The following is a 12,945-nucleotide window of genomic DNA, read 5'->3' on the forward strand; positions in this document are numbered from 1 at the left end:
GTCTCCAAATGGCACCATGCACTGCAAAGACAAACACTCAAGATTCACACAACTCTGGTGAAGGCGACCCGCCTACACACCCCCAAGTTTGTGCTCCTCCCCTACGTTGCCTATGCAGTGGTCCAGTTGTACTGCAGCGACTGATTTCACTGGCTGCAGCAATCTCCAGAAGAACCAAAGAGGGGGAAGAAAAAAAACAGGGATGCAATCAGAGACAGCCATGAGCCACTACCCATTACATGTCCAATGCGATTGTTTTGCATGACCCTACAGACCTGCAGCCCTGCAGCAGTAAGAAAGCCCATTTTCAGACTGTTTGGTGCAGCCCGGCCAAGATCTGGTCTCTCCCTGGAGGACCGGACCTTTTCATTGCACCCAGATGCACATCCAGGTCTCAACTTTGCAATAAAACACCCCCCTGGAAGAAGAAAGCATGCACAAGAGAGCTTTCCTCAGCTTTGCAGCAGCCCTGGCCTTCTCCCTTCGCCACCTGCACCCTGCGGCACTGCTGGCTTCTGCCCAGTCCTGCAGGGAGGACACACAGTGACCACATCCCGCTGGATATAGCTGCTCCCCACTCCCAGCGACGAGAACGAGCCCAGCAACAATGCTGCATGCACAGACGCCACACAGAGAACCAAGTCACAACCATTTCCTTAAGACGCAAATACCAATAAAAGTCATAAGTTCAAGCTGGGGGGGGGGGGGAAAGCATGGTCATTAATTATCTCATCTCCCCAACAGATGCCTGCTGGAAGAAGTGAGACTTGCAAAGGGAGCGCTGGATATGGCACTTCTGTTTCCACCTCTGCTATTAGCTGGCAGGCAAACCAGGCACAGTGTCCTTCCCACCCTCCTCTCCAGCCTCAGTTTCTCCACCCGTAACACATGGAGCAGCAACGGAGACTGTACTGCCTGGTCTAAGATCTGGCAGGCAGGGTGCAGCCACACACAGAGAAAGATGCAGCTATCTCCACTCTTCTTAATCGCTAATTGAACCCTGTCCCTAGTTTCAAAGCCAATCTCTTCTCTGCTGTCCCACTCACGTGTTTCTCCCATTGGGGCATTGCCTCCATGTGGCTCCGAGGTGGCTCATGAACCCTCAGATGCTGAAGTCAGGCAGTTAATTTGCAAAGGGGCACTTTCCAGGAGGTGCAAGGCTGTGGTTTCTTGTTGTTGTGCCTCAAATCATAATCAGGAAAATGCAGAAAGTCCTCAGCTATCAGAAGTTCCCATCCCCACGCTTAACTGTAAACATTATCAAATTTCCTCTTTAAGAGGTTGTGGGTTGAGGAGGGAGGGAGGGGCTGGAAGGGGAGGAGGCAAAAATAATAATAAAACCAAGGAGATCAGCGTCTTTTCAAAACCTCAGCGCTCACAGAGAGAGACCTTGGAGCCTTTTCCTTTCTAACAGCCGGAGCAGCGAACTCGCAGCCGAATCTGCAGCTCAAAGCTGCTCGTGCAGCAAGGGGGGGACAGCGCAATGAAAAACTCTCCAACACCCGAGCAGGGGGTGCAGAGCTGGAAGGAGCTGCAAAGCAGCCGTCTCCCACCAGAGATACCCACCTGCCTGGGGAAGGAGGCTCTAATCGGCAGCCCGGCTCTCCCTGCCCGCCTCTCCAAGCATCCCAAGCGAAGCAGGAGAGAGCTGGCAGGCAGGAGGGCTGCCAACGCCAGCTGGAACCAGCCTCCCCTGGCAGGGCCAACTTTCTACCCTGGGGCACCACTCGAGATCCCAGATGATACTACAGGCATCGCTATTTCACATCTGCCCCGGCCGCTTTGGATTTAAACAGCCTCAGCTTGTTCTACCCCAGCACATCTGGTGCCAAGTCACTCCCTTCTGACTAGGTAGCGTTGCTTTGGGATGGTCCTCACCAGGACAGACAGATTATTCCTAACCTGCAGGGTGAAAAGGGCTGGATTTCCTCTCCCTGGAAGTAAATAAAAAGTAGTGCTGGAGAGCACATACCCACGACCTTGTGCTGGTTTTAGGGCTACACCAAAGCACGCAGGAGCCGTTTTAGGGGCAGAACAAGGTGACCTGTGTTCTTTGCCCAGCAACCCCGACACATTAGTAAAATAAACCCTTCCTGACTCACACCGCCACGGCTTCATATTTAGATAAAAATTTGCAGCTCCAGCTTAGGGCAAGGGCATCACGGAGCGCTGGCAAATGCACTCCAACCCCATCGGCTGCTACTGCTACTTCCAAAGCAGCTGAATGGAACCCATGGAGGATGGGAATGGAGGAAAAAACCCAAACCTCCTCTACAGAGGCATCCAGCACGGGTGAGAGAGGATGGCATTATTATGCAGAGACCAGGGCGGTGAGCTGGGTGAGATGGTGGTGCCAGACACGGTGCTGGAGTCCTCTACCTGCCCCACATCTCATCCTGTGCTGCTGTCCCCCCCGAAGCCCTTACAGGCAGGGTGTTTGAGCCCCACGCTCCCTCTCCCCCACCGGCAGCCTCACCCAGCCCCACTGCAGTAAAAGCTGCCTGTACCTTGCCTCCTCTCAGGCTTTACAGCCAGGGTGAGATAACGATGCAGATTAGCATTAAAGTCCTTCCTAGCTAAACAAAAAAACCGCAACAACCCCTTCCAAAACAGAACCAACACAAGAAAAAAGCAGCCCACAGCACTAACCTAGAGGAGCTGTGGACCTGTGGACCTGTGGACCTGCTGGAAGAGCTGTCACAGCAGCGGGAGCTCATGAAAGCAGCTGAGGTGCTCACACGGGCCATTCGCAAACTCCCACCACCGGACCAGAGAAACCCCGTGCTCTTCCCAAGGACAGGCATGCTGGGAGAAAATCCAAAATGAAGAGTGAGAGTTACCAACCAGGCATCAATTACTCCCAGCCATGCTATCATGGCAAAGGGAAACTTTGCTCCTGTCTCAACACTCGTACCCCACAGCCCACGGTGCGGGGCCGGTCCTGGCAGACCCAGCGCTGACTCTAAGGAGCAAGTTCTACCCGTAGAGTTCCTCCTGCAGTCGAGCCTTGGCATGGACCAGGCCAACAACTCATTCAGAGGAGAACCTATGGCTCTGATGGCGCAAAGACGGCGGCAGGCTGTACGCTACCAAGCGTGCTTAAATCAAACCAGTGTGGCTTTGGTATCTGGGGGATAAGGAAAAGTCTTCCTCTGGGAACTTCCTGATGCATAAATGCAAGAAGCAACGCGCCGCAGCATTAGCATCAGGAGTGAAGCTCTGCTTTGGCATTTCCTGACCTCACCGCCTTCTCCCTTCAGAGGGCTGAAAGTTTGCTCCTGGATTTGCACAGCAAGAAGCAGTCCCGTTTGCAAGCGCAGCAGCAGGGGCGTGCGTGCCTTGCCCTTCAGCAGGAAAGCCCTCCACACTTCCCGCCTGCACAAAGCCTTAGCCGGGACACAGAAAAACAGGGCACTGAAGGTACCACTGCTTGTCTGCTCGTAGATGCCTAGAGGATAGTTTTGCATGTATAGGTTCGGCTTGATGGCCAGGCTTTGAAGAAGCTTAAAGACGTCAGCATCCTCCCCTCTGTACCTTCTCCTGGTCCTTAGAGACAAGCCGGAGGACTGGGGCATTGGATTTTCACCCTACGATGGCATTTTTCCATCTGATGCCCAGGCTGCTTTGGGAGAGCGTTGTGTGCCTAAGGGGTGCAGGGACACCACCGGTATTGGGATTCCACATCTAAAAAAATCAAGTTCATGTCCAACACTGAGCACATTTATCTGCAAGAAGTTTCTTGAGCAGGATCATACTCATCACCCAGCCAAAACAGTGGAAATCATCAAACGTCTCCATATGCAAACTCCTTCCCCAAAACACCTTGTTCGGATAAAGCTTTTCACCACCACCAGAACAGGAACAAGACAGACAACTGGTATTTCACTTGGCTTTCTCACGTAACGGAGCCAGCTGAAACGCTGTGCTCCAACTCTTCCGCTCCTGGGGCTTTTTCTCGTTATCCATCAAACCTCCCAACATCCCAGGTAACAGTCCAGGAGACCTGAGCTCCCTCGCCACCCTGCACATGCAGTCACCTCTGTTTGCCCTGAGCAAAAGGCCAACTCGCTGTAAGGAAGCAAAACCAGTAAAGCACTCAGCCTTACTGGATTTTCGGCACCGAACAATTTCCAGGACTAACCAACCCACAGACAAGCAGTGCGACGGCACCAGGGCCACCCCTCAGTGTCTTGTGGCCACAATTGCCAGAGACAGCTAAGAGTCAAAAACCAGGCTAGAGGCTTCCCACCTGCCCAGCCTTTCCTGCCCCGTGCAACTGCTTCCAGAAAATCCACAGGGATTCAATATCTTTGCAACTCAGCCTTCCATCAACCCTGGTTTAAACCAGCCAGGTCAAGCATCAGGTGGGCAGGAGCAAACAAAGAGACAGATTGTGCAAGAATTACATAAATCTTCTTTCTTTATGCAGCCGAAGGAAAATATATCTGTTACCTCCCCCTGGTCTAGATAGGTGCGGCAGGTGGGAAAAGGTGCTCTTCACAACCGTTCCCCCTGCAATTCAAGGCTTGCACTGTGCCATAGTGTCAAGGTGGCATCTCAAGTTAGAGCAACGTAGAAGAAGAGGTGATGGGGTGTTGGAGGGCAGAGAAACAGAGAACTGGGTTGCTGCAGCCGGGCTCTGCATAGCCCACAGCAACGCCCGCCTGCGAAGCACCTGCAGCTCCCTTTCCTCTACAGCACCTCCCAGCAGGTTTAAAAAAAACCCACCAAATAAAAAGCTCTCCCCTCCCTAAACATGCACACGCAAGTCAGTTGAAGCTCACTGACCCAACACACAAGTTTCCAGGCTGAGATTTCGGCTTCCTCCAAAGCGCAAAATTATCTCGCAGACCATCGGGGCGAGAAGCAGGCAGCACCTAAGGGACCGGCCGCTGCTTCAGGAGGGCACTGCCTGGCCTCTGGTTCAAAGAAATAAGGTGTCGTCTCCTTCCCTGCCCCTGGTCTGCAGCCTCCCTCGCCAAAAGGTGGCACGAGGGCAGAGACACGGCTGGGGACAGCGTTCCTGCAGCACAAGGGAGCGAGAGAGCAAGGGACAGGGAACTGGAAGGCCTGATCCTGCCAACAGCAGGGCAGCCCAGCAGCGGTGAGAAGCCGGGAGCACCGCTAGCACATAAAAGACAATCACCAGATACTTCTCCTGGAGTTTCTCTCTCTGCTCTGATGCGATAGGGAGAGACAAAAATTAAAAACAAACGAGAAAAGTCCACGTGCCGTGAGCGGGTCCTGCCTGCATCCCTGTCAGTCTCTGTTTAAATACATTTTCTGCGTAAGTGACTGTGCATTTCCAGCCTCCCGGCAGCATGTGTTACTCTACGCAGCAACTCCAGAACAGCTGCCGCGCCGATCGTCAACAGTTATAGCTCGACTTAATTGAATGTGTCTTAGCGCTCCATTAGCTCTTGCAGCGCAGCGGCAGCGGCAGCCACGGCCCTTGGCAGTGCTCCCTTCCTAAGCCTTGGAGTGGGGGGGGGGGGGGGGAGAAAAAAAGGCAGAAAAAACATATATATATGAGAAGAGCATAATAGCAGCGTAGCACAGCTGCAGCTTGACTAATCTCTGCGGCGGCTATTACAAATTTTCTCTCCCCTCCCTGGCCCGACGCAGCGTTTCACTGCTGGCCCTCGTCAGCTTCTGCTTGGGGTTCACCTCCCAGGTAGCACCCGCCTCACCCAACTCCTTCCAGCCGCTTCCCGGCGATGCGGGCGAGGGGAGGCCGCTGCCATGGCTTCTGCAAAGAGGAAAGCTGGCATTTCAGGCGGGGAGGTTCATCCCTCGCGCCCGGCCACGTGTGCAGGCGCGCTCTCCCCGCTGGACCGCTTCCCCGGCGGGGCGAGGAGCGGGGTGTCCCGCTGGCAAACCTGCGGGAAAGCTGGAGACATCCAGTTTGGAAAGACCCCAAGGTGAGTGGGTGGGTGGGTGGGTGGGTGGGGGGTCTCCGTTTATGGGGTCGCCGCTTCTCTCCAAACGCTTCGGGCATCGCCGGACCCCACGCTGCCGGGGGTCCCCCAGGGAGGGATTTTGGGGGAGTGCTTAGTTAAGGGGAAGGAAGGGGAAAAAAAAAAAAAAAAAAAAAAAGTAAGGCACAACCGCCTGAGAGCTGTGACCTTCTGTAGCCGCGCTTAATCAGATTAATGAATTTCATCAGGCGGCGCTGGGGCAGGGGAATGGGTCTGAGCGCTGCGGGGCGGGCGGCGATGCCCGGGGGGGTGGCGGGCGGGGACCGGGGGGGCGGGGGGGGGGGGCCGGGGGCGGTGCGGGGCCGCTCCCCTCCCTCCCTCCCCCCCCCCCGCCCCCGGCCGGCCGCACACGCCGCCATTCCGCACCGCCCTCGCCGCCCCGCGGGCCATTCATCCGCCCGACCCCCCCCCCCCCCCGCCCCGCAGACGTGGCCAGACCCCAAACCCAGGATCCCACCTCCCCCCCCCCCCCCGCCCCCTTCCCCGGTTCCACGCGGGACACCCGCCCGCGCGTGGGAGCGGCGGGGCCGCGCGCGCGTGTCCCCACCCCACGCCCGCTGACAGCCGGGGGAGTGGGGGGGGGGGGGAGCGCCGGGTTGGGGGGGGGGGGGGTCCGCCGCGCAGCGGGGGGCAGGCGGTGGGGGGGGTCCCACGGGGCGACGCCCCCCGCGTGGAAGTGGAAGAGGAAGGGGCGGGGGGCGGGGGGAGGGTGACGGCCGCCGCCTACCCACCCGTGCCGGGTCGCGGTCCCTCCTCGCCGCCGCGGCCGTGTGGAGTCGTGGCACTTTCCGCCGCTGTCTCGCCGGGCTCGGCCGCCCCGTCCCGGCCCGCCCCGCCCCGGCCCGCCCCGCCGCTCCGCGCCGCTCCGCGGGGCCCACTCAGCGCGGCGGAGGCGGGACGGGACGGGACGCGCCGCCCCGGCGCTGTGGGGCACGGGGTCCCCGCTTCTCCCCGCCGCGGGTGGAGGTCCCCCGTCCCTTCCCACCGCCGCGGAGCCTGCCGCGGGCGCCCGGGCAGCTGCGGGCCGGGCAGGCGGGGCTGGAGCGCCGGCAGCCGGCGCCCCGGGCTGGGGGAGCCTCGCAGGCCTTTGCCCCGGCGATGCTGGCGCGTTGGGTTGCCAGGGCTCGCTCTGCGCTGGCCGTGGTTGCCCGCCGTGCTCGCTGAGGGCATCGGCACAAGCCCAAAGGCACGGCTGGGAAACTTGGGGGGGGGGGGTTCCCCGCAAGGGGTTGGGGATGCTGGTTCATGCCTGGACCCTCCTCAAGGGCCGGCTGCGGGCACCACGAAGCAGGCTGAACCCTGACGGTGCCTGGCCCCGGCAGGAGCCTTTCTTCAGGGGTTGCAAACGCCGCGCGCGCAAACAGCGCTGGGTCTCGTCCGTCACCCGCCAGCTCGTGGGTCCCAGGACGGGGACAAAACCGTGCCCAGAGCTGCCCGCGGTGGCCGGTGCCGCCCAGCGTGGTGGCTGTCCTCTGGGCACGCGCCCTCTGCATGCCTCCTGGCTTGGCCGCGAACTTCCATGGTGGGACAGAAAAAATTGGAGGTGTGTTACCCAGGTGCCTGTTTGCACCAGAGGGGGTTAGCTATCTGGGAGTGATTTGGATGCCCCAGTACCTTGGATATGAAAAGGGAAGGATTGGAAGGGACTCCGTGGTGCAAGGGACTAGCTATTAGGCTGAACTGTCAGAGAAGAGCCAGGGCACTCTTCAGGAGATGCTGTACCCTGCCGGTCTGTGCCATAAGAATGTAAGAGCCATCTCTGACCAAAGGCCCGTCCTCCCAGGAATGTGCCTCCAAAACCCACCAACCACCCAGACACCCAACCAAGCAGGAGCCATAAACTGATAGGGCAGAGGTTTGCTGCCTACTCTGTAATACAGAGATTGTACTGGCTACGCTTTTCACCCAAAATCGCACAAAAGGTCTGGACTCGGTGGTGGGGGGATATGTCTCCCGTGCCTCCACATCTTCAGCCAAGCTCAAAGCCATCTCCCTCCCTTTCCTGAGCCTCCCTGGCCACGCTGTGGTGCATACCCTAGCTTCTGCATTTGCTAGGCACTGACTGTGGAGTAAGAAATGAATTTGCCATAAAAGTGGCTGGGAGGGAGTGATAATTCAACATCACAGGGCAGGCTGTTGGGATCTTCCAGCCTCCTGCCATCTCTCTCCTCGCAGCCTGTTGTAGATGCCTGGGGCACCAATGTTATTGTATTTCAGTGGCCAGACCTTCTCAGGGGGTGGCAATCGGGGCTGCGCTCAGCATCGTCCCTGGGATTTACATCAGCTGCCGCCGCATCTTTGCCCCTTACGCAGAGAACAAGCCATGCTATTGAGGCAGGGCTGGGGACGGGCAGCAGGTCCTGCCCGCAGCCTGGTACATCTTGACACAACGGCAAGGAGAATAAGTGACTGTTTCATGCAGGCTGATGTGATGGAAGAAGAGAAAAAATATGCTAATGGAGAAATGTTTTGGCTAATTATGATAATACGGCTTCTGCAGAGGGAACTGAAATAGGCACAAACACTTCTATTCTCAGCACTCATGAGAAATTGCAGACTTTTTGGGGGTTTCTACATGCTGCAGGCAAGCCGGGCAGGGCAGGGCTCCCCACCACAGGCAGGACCTGGACTGGCAAGACCCACAAACACAAAGGATGGCTGTAGGCAGAGAGCAATCCAACCTTCAGCCCTTCAGGCAAAGGCATGAGGGTTTGGGATCCAGCCTTGCCCCAGTCCCCCCGGGATCATCAGCGGGTTAAACCCACCAAGGACCACGCTAAGAAGCAGGAATGCGGGGTCTGAACAGCACCGACGTCCCAAGCCCCACAGGTCCCCATTTCCCCAGCTGCAGCCACGGTGGAGCAGGCAGCCTGGGCACCCAGCTGCCTCGCTGCCAGCACCCCGGGGAGCTGGGGGAGTTATCTCATGCCTGCCACACGTGGGAGATGTGGGGCTGGCTCTCTCGAGTGCTCTTAGCGAGGCACTGAGTACTGCATTACTCGCCAGGGCAGGGACTGGCACGCACTGCCCCAGCCAAGCACCCAGGGCATGGGGAGGTGGGCTCACTCTTACCGTCTCCAACCAAATGAATAATTGAGTGTCTGCTGCAGCGTGGAACAACACGGGCAGAGTGACGCACGTGTGTGTGGGGAAATGCACAGTGTGGGATGAAACCCTGGTCAGACAGAGCTGGGATGTGAACCTGGGTGAACTCTGCCACCATGGTGCATATGTGCTCAGAGGACGGCTCCCTCCCCAGCTGTGTTTCGGGTCTGCAGACAGATGTCCGAAACCCTCACTTGCCCTCTGCTCACTGATACCTACATGGCTCGAAGCTGATTCACCCCACAGCACTCCCCCCAGCATCCACGGTCTCCAGTTTGTCTATTCTTGGGTCTTTCTCCCCATTTTTTGAGACGTCAAGACTATACCTCCCACCATGGCGTTTCCCTTTGATTCTTGCTGCTGATGCAGGCCACTGGGTCCTATATTATCCGTATAATTTGCTTTCACCCCGTTACTGACGGAGTTCTCCCTAACTACTAGTTCTCCCAACTCCTGCCCAGAGGCAGTATCCAGCCCAAATCCAGAGGCCTGTGTACCCTGTTGTTAAAACAACCAAAGTCCTGGCGATTATCCACGGTCGTCCTCGCCGCTAGAAAGTTTTTCTTGGGTTCGATTTGAAAATCCCTTGCTCCAGCTCAAGTTTTTCAGTTCCTAGTTATTTTTGCATCCACAAGTCTTTGGCTGTTGGTGAAGAAGCTGTTGTTTAGCCCTGGAACGGCTCCAAATCTTTCCACTGGATGTATTAGTTATCCTAAATTCATAACCATCGCTGGGGTATTTTTAGCTCTGCGCAGCAGTCGTCAAACAAACCCTGCCACAAGGCAGGGGGACGGTCTGCAGGACTCCCCGAGGTCCCTCGTAGCCCTGCTCCTTCTGAAGATCCAGGCTCAGTTGTGCAGAGACAACCATGAATTCCTACCTGGGGAGCCAGCTGGGACTGAGACCAAGCACCTCATCCCGTCCCCATGCAATCCGCATCCAGCCTGCAGCTGAACACACAGACAGGCACGGTTTGTGTTTTCTTAACAGGAGAGCGGTCAGCTCTGCCTGGGCTCAGTGGTGCATTTCGATCCTGAGCCACTGGGGAGGTGGCAAGGTGCCTGCCACCCTTGCTCCCTCCGTGGGACACTTATTGCTACAGAAATACGCCAAAAAGCTGGTAGGAGTGAGAGCAGAACAGTCCTTTGCTCCAAATTTGGCTGCTGCCCGCACTATGGACACGATGCTGCACTGTCTACCAGCTGGGCTGATCCTCCAAGCGGCCCCATCATCCACACTTGATCCCTTCGGAGACTCTGGAAGCAGCCGCCCCTTTTTTGTAAAAGCAGGGATCGGTACGTCTGGCCTCCCCTCGGCTCCCTGGCGGTCCCTCCCGGCCCGCGCGCCTTGCCAAGCGCTTGCTGGTCTGGGTTTAATAAGCAGCGTCTCTGCTCCAGCGATGGAAACTGGAGGTGGACGCTGCAGCGGAGCACAGCGTGGGGCCACGGTGTGACCACAGGGAGGTGGTGGCAAGAGCTTCTGGATCGTTCCTCTCCCTCCTCGCCCATGTATCTGCGGGTGGCATGGCTGAGGTTTGGGTTAGAAAATGCACCATGCCACAGCTGTGCCTGCTTCTGGAGCAGGGTACACACTGGCCTCCCCCTTTTTTGACCCAAGTCCATGTGGGATTGGAAAATACCACCTGAATATGAAATATGAACCAGGACCTGCAGGACACCCTCAGCTGGCAGCCAGAGACCAGTGGGACAGCCCAGTTCCTGGAGGGCACTAAACCCCTGTGTCTCAACAGCTGGACTTTGCCCTGGGTGTTTGTAAAATAACACTTTTCCAGGAGTATTCACGGTGTTCACCCCTTAGATCCCTATTCCACTGTTTCCCCGTCCCCACAGCTCTGCTCCGTGAGATGCCCCAAATGCTGGTGGGAGGAGTGCTAGCTGAGGAGTCATGGGGCGGGAGGCGGGAGCACCCCTTGGGAGGTCCGCACAGCTCCTGAAAGCCTCCATCATTCCCCAGCAAGGCATTCATCACTGTGCTACCAACCTCCAAGCAGCTGGTAGCCACTTAGCCAAGGAGGTGCACCCACCCAGCCTGCCTTTCCAGTGGAAAAAATGCAGTTGCACTGCTGCCGAAGATGGGCATCGTGTTCCTCTAGGACAGAGCTACCCCAGAGTCAAGGATGGGTTGTGGTGGAAGCCACGTTCTTCAGATGGCTTCCAGTTTGGGAAACTTTTGTGAGCTGGAGGAAAGTGCTGATACAGCACGTGTGAACTTGGGAGGTGAGGCCAGGGTAGTTGGCAGTCACGTCCTGCAACTTGCAAATCAACTGTGCAATGAGACATGAATCCCAAGCCCTTTCCCTCCAAGATAGCAGTGACAGCTATATGGGAGGAGAATTGCTCCTGGTCAGCTGGGGTGTCATGCGGGACCTGGGGATGGCCATCTTTCTCCTAAGTCAGAGAAGGGGTGGATATCTCATGAGCAGAGCAGGCAGACCCTGAGGACAAGATGAAATTCAGCAGTCCCAAGGCCAAGATCATGTACCTGGAGACACGATGAAGCCCAGGGGAATCCCTGCTCAGGAAGGGGCTGCGGGAGAGAAGGACCTGAATGTGCTCGGGTCGGGGTGTTCAAGGCACAAGAAAGAAACCTGCAATCCCAGAAACCCCTCCGGACTCCTGGTGGCGTTGTCCTTGGACCTCTCCTGCACGCTAGCTGGAGTTCTAGTTGCTCGTGTTCAAAGGAGGAAGCGAATCCCTCCAGGAGCAGCTGCTGGGTAGGGCCCAGGGGCCATCGGAGAATGGAGACCTGGAGTTATGAAGGAAACCAAGAGTTTAGCTGTTCAGCTCACCAAAATGAAGGTCAAGAGGGAACAGGATAGGAAGCATGCTAGGGAAGAGCAAAGGTCTGTGCTGGCAGGGAAACAAGTGGGTACCAAACCACAGGTTTTCAACCCGCAAAACAAGGCACCTGGTGGGGCCTTGTGCTCTTTGTGCACATGGGGGGTGTGAGCACAGAGCCCCTAAACCCAGCCGCAACAGAGTGAGCGCGTTTATGAAAAGGATTTCACGGTGCAACCCTCCCTGGTGGAGGGGTCCTCAGCTGCGTGAGCCGGTGGCTGCTGGCCAGCCCCTGCTCTTGTGCTAACACCTCCACCTAGTTATGAGGAGTACATCTGTACTTTAGCTTATTCTTTCCCTCCCCTTTTCAGCCACTCCAGCCTGCAAAAATGGCAATGAGAAGCCAAAAGTTCAATGACTTTGTCTTTGGGCCCACTGACGATCAAACTATTACAGAAGTAGATGGCATTGATGAGGAGCTTGGAGTTAAATTAGCTGATGAAGGTTTTCAGAAGGTAACCTCTTTCTTTCCTCCCAAGGTACTTCCCGTGTTGCCCGCTGGCCTCATCAAGAGCATCGCGTTCTTGCTGCATCCTTTCTTCTCCCCTCGTGGCCATAGCAGGGCTCCCACTGTGTAAGTCCATCTGAAATCTGGTGGAAGATTGCTCCAGGCCATTTTGAGGCATGATGACATGTGCTTTGCGATGGGGCAAGGTCAAAGATCCATGTGGTTCATCAGTTCCTCCATCCCTCTTTGGAGGTGTTTTAAGCAGAACTTAAACCTGTTCTGTTGGAGAACTTACTTAAACAGACTTATCTCCACAGAGGGAGGGTTGTGAAGCTACACCACCTCCCATGGCTCAGATGGCAGTGAATGAGTGTTAACCAGCTGATTTCGGACCCCTGGACACATCTTTTGGGGATAAGGTTTGACACCAAAGAGACATGCCAACCAGTAACTTCAGCTTCTCAGTTGCATGCCCAACCAGACCTGCTCTGAAAGCAGTTCCTGCTCTCCACGGCACTCAAGAACCCCTGATTAATGACTCTGTGTGTGTGTGTCT

The sequence above is a fragment of the Pelecanus crispus genome, chromosome 3 (assembly GCF_030463565.1).
Source record: "Pelecanus crispus isolate bPelCri1 chromosome 3, bPelCri1.pri, whole genome shotgun sequence".
Taxonomy (NCBI): Eukaryota; Metazoa; Chordata; class Aves; order Pelecaniformes; family Pelecanidae; genus Pelecanus; species Pelecanus crispus.